Source organism: Rhyacophila brunnea, unplaced genomic scaffold, assembly GCF_057557595.1.
Source record: "Rhyacophila brunnea isolate RB1 unplaced genomic scaffold, BYU_Rbru_1.0 scaffold_138, whole genome shotgun sequence".
NCBI classification, from domain to species: domain Eukaryota; kingdom Metazoa; phylum Arthropoda; class Insecta; order Trichoptera; family Rhyacophilidae; genus Rhyacophila; species Rhyacophila brunnea.
The window spans coordinates 792,133-796,658 of NW_028232794.1; the positions used below are offsets into that span (position 1 = coordinate 792,133).

Consider the following 4,526-nt stretch of genomic DNA (forward strand, 5'->3'; position numbering starts at 1 on the left):
TATCATACCAATATTTTTTCATTTTACAAATGGAATTATTTACAGCCCCACAATAATCCAAGAAACATAATTCTGGAATGATAAGCCAAATAAGATAAATTTTTATTTCTTGTTAGATACATAAACAGCTTCATTGAATTCCTAGATTGTCTCTTTTTTATTTACCTGTGACTTTTTAAAATTGCTCTAAGGATTTGAGTATTATTGAAAATTATATTTAACATTACAGAATTAATTAGGTCTCGTGGCTCAATGGTTACAGCGTAAGCCTACGAAGTTTAAGATTCCGGGTTCGAGTCCCGGCGGGATCGTTTTTAATTATATAAACTGTTTTTCACATGTGGAGGAACAGAAGGGCAGAATTTTAAAAGCATAAATGGTTTATCTATTCTACCTTTAGCTTGCGAATCTTTAGATATATCTATCTATAGAAAAAATTCGATAAATAATTATTGTATCCTTATTTTTTGACAATCTTTCTCTAAACATCATTTTTTTCAATTATATTAATTCAAGTTATTTCAAAAATATAATATAATTCTTCGCTTTTATACACAAAAAACCTTTCTTCTTTCAAGTATCATCAATTCAAATATATCTTCCTCAATATTATTGTACTTCTCTCTCATTTACATTCCTTCTGTAAATATATTCGCCTTTAAATATTTCCAAATCAAGCTCCTCCTAAATCTTATACCATTTAAACACATCCTTTTTCAAGATTTATTGATTAAAGTATTTACCTCTGCCTTATTATACTTCTTTCAATAAATTCTTTTCATAGACCATTAATGCAAATATTCTGCCTTTTAGACTTCCATTCCAATTATCCAACACAAACAGATTGCACATTATCAGTCACGAGTTAGTTCTAGTTATCGAAGCACTATGTGTACTATGGGAGTAATCCTTGTTTATTAATTTGCAAGAAATCGTATTTTCGCAGTTGAAAGGTGAGTTTTTGTGTGGAAAGCACGGCAAGTTGATCCAAAAAGAATATTTTTATGTTCTTCTGTCTTTACCATTCACACCCTTTCAAGACTTATTTATTCAATTTATACAACCTAATAATCTTTACTATCCCAAACTTTTCACCCTTTCAAATCTTATTGAGTCAAGTGTTATTTTATCTCAATATTCTTTGCCCTTTTCAAGCTTATTTCTTTCTAAATCTTACTGATTCAAACCTATAAATTTCTTTCAATCAATCACGCCCTATTCAGAACCTATAAAAAAGATCTTCTCTTTTAAAGTCATTTAATTAAACTGATTCTTAACCTTATTGTTCGTGTGCTGCCCCCGCATCCATTGGCGTTTAAATATCCTTAACATGCGATATATAACATTTTGTGATCATATCATCCCATGTTATGACGCACGATATCATAATATAAATCGCCTTTTTTTCATTTTTTATGTTAGCTTATCAACCAAATACCAAAGCGAAATTTAAAATCGAGTCAAGATATATATTTAATCATTTGCATATTAGTAATATAGTCAGGATTATCATTCAATTTTTATTTAATCTATCAGCATAAACATCTTAAGAATTTATGAAAACTGATGAAATAAATTTTACGGCTTGTCATTTTTATTCACGGGTTAATTTCGGTATTGTAATTTTTGATTTTTTTCTTCAAGAACAACGTGATTGATTTCCAGTGGTTTCTTCATTTATACTCTTGGCTATACTTCTTCTCTTACATCTTCTTTGATGCCTATCCTCTTTTCAAAACCATTAGTTCTCAAGGTTCTTTGTATTTCTTATTCCTATGATTTAAATATATGCCACATTTTATTTGGTAGTTCGAGTTCTTTCTGGTATATTTTCTGTATTGTGCAGCACTCCATACCATGTTATACATATGGTATAATCTTTGTCTTAAATAGCTTGTCATCGATTCTTATATAGTTGGTAAATCAAAAAAAATCAGTTATACATATAATTCACGACAGTGCGTAAAATTTAACAATTATATAGGAATGTTTAAGAACTTACGAAAAATTTAATAGCAAAAAAACTTATTAAGTATGGAAGATGTACCTATGTTAGAAAACTTAATGAAAAATAAGATTGCTATTTATTATATAGGAATTTTTGTGAAGTTACGATAAATTTAGTAGCATAATAACTTATTAACTATGGAAGATGTACCAATGTTGGAAAACTTAATGAAAAATAAGATTGCTATTTATTAAACAGGAATATTTGTAGTTACGATAAATTTAGTAGCATAACAACTTATTAACATTGAAAGCCGAACCTACATTCAAAAACTCAATGAAAAATAAGATCGCTATTTTAAGGATATTTATGAAGTTAGGAAAATAAAATTTTCTGATAATACACAGGAGAACAGATGACTTATAAACACTTTGATAATTACAAGATTATATGAAGAGTAAGAATGTTATTTTTTTTCAAGAACTTTTAATCTTAAATTTAACAAAGGGATGTTTTTTTACTCAGAGTCAATAGTAATGGGATCTTCTTTGTTTTCTTTGGTAGCTTTGTTGATTTCAGCAGCTGCTTTTTCATACTTTTCTTTTTCAACTTTACTCAAAGATTTCCAAGCAGCTCCGACTTCCGAAGTTCTGAATCCTTTTCTGTCATCAGTAGGATCATTTTTAGAAATTGCATAGCTTTCTTTCATGTAAACATTATATCCTGTAACCTTTTTCTGTCTTGAGTCTTTTTTAGCTAGTTTTTTCTTTATGCTCTTTCTTTCTTGCATTTCCTGTGCATATTCAGGTGTTTTTTTGTAAACCTCCATTTGTTCATTGTATGTCACCATCATCTTACGATATCGTTCATTGTAGACCTCCTTTTCTTCTGTTGATATTTTCCCCCACATCGTTCCCAAATATTTACCAGATTCACTAACTCCCTTTGATTTCACTTCTTCTGGTAGTTGGTCTCGATGATCATTGCAGTATAAAATATATCCGGTTGCTGGCTTTTTTGGTGCATTTGGATTCTTTTTAAATTTCTTAGTAGTCATTTCTAAAGGGTGAAGCTAGAAAATATTTAAAGTAAGAATTTTTAAAAAGGAGGCAAGAAATAAAAAAAACTTCAGAAGAAAATCGGGAAATAATTTTGTAATATATTATATAATTTATTAAATAAAGAATCCTACATACTCTATAAATTTAATGAATAATGAATTTTGTACTGTAAACATTAAATTTACAAAACATATTTTTATGTCTAAATTGATACTAATACATAAATAATGCTTGTTTTCTATAAATATGTGCTTTATTATGGAAATTTATATGACTATTCTGTCGAAAATTTTCTTAATTCGATCAATACATATTTTTTTAAAACAAATCCATACTATAAATTTAAATTAAATGGAAAAATAATAAATTTGTATACGTTTGTTGTGCAACTCATTTGTTGAAAGAGTTTTTATAAGTAAATAATGCAGTGACCTATAAATCACAGACAAATTTTATGTGCACCTATTGAAAAGATCTAGTGCCAATAAAGGCTCATTAAGTTATAAATATATGTTAAAAAGCGATTGTAATTTCTAAACCTTCAAATCGATATATTTTTAATTTAAATATTAATTGTAATAGGCCTGCAAGAATATTATTAAAAAACCAATTAAATCTAGGTTCAATATGTACTTTAATTGCAAAATATTTTTTTTTGGAAGTAACTTAAAAAGTATTCACTTTCTGCAAAAAGATTTTTAATCCTTGAATAGCGAAATAATATAATAGTCGATTTCAGATTTATAAAAAAAATTAAAGTTGTAGAGGTGACAAGAGAGGTATTTCTTAATATTATTGTTTTAAAGTAATAAGTTGAATAATTTATTTTTTATATTTTGTATCTTCAGAATTAAATAAAAACATTAACTTCGCATTCTCAATATTTCGGGCAAATTATCACACATAAATCTCTAAAAATTGTTAATTTTACTGATCTATATTAAATATAATCAAAATATTTTGATTTCTCAGTGTTTCTTACGACCACAAATTATTGTTAATTGCAAAATCGCTATAAAATTTCATAAAAAAATCTTTCTAAATTGATGCTTTTAACTGATCAGTATTAAAATATAAAAAAAATATTTTGAACATAAAATATAAATTATTGTTAATTGCAAAATTCCCCATAAAATTTCATGAACAAATCTTTCTAAATTGATGCTTTTAACTGATCAGTATTAAATATAATCAAAATATTTTGATTTATTAATAATTTCGAACATAGACAAATTATTGTTAATTGTAGAAATCCAATATAAAATTTCATGAATAAATATTATAAAATTGATAACTTTATATTTAAAATAAAAGTAAAATAAAGCACACAATTACTTGTTTATAAAATAAAACTACAAGCCATGCATTAGGCCCTAGAATTAAATTAAGCTGATGCATGCGATCAAGTAACAGTATGAATGAAAATACTTGAATTAAAAGACTAGAAAAAAATATTTTAGAAAGTTTTAAAGATAAATAGGTTTAAAAAGCTTAAGAAAGACTTTTAAAGAACTAAT

General features: G+C 26.4%; 1 non-coding gene across 1 annotated transcript; it reads left to right on the top strand.

The window, feature by feature from the left end:
• The first annotated feature begins 238 nt into the window (after window positions 1–238).
• TRNAR-ACG (transfer RNA arginine (anticodon ACG)) lies at window positions 239–311 on the top strand. Its single transcript has one exon. It is a non-coding gene; the product is annotated as a tRNA-Arg (tRNA).
• Window positions 312–4,526: the final 4,215 nt, after the last annotated feature.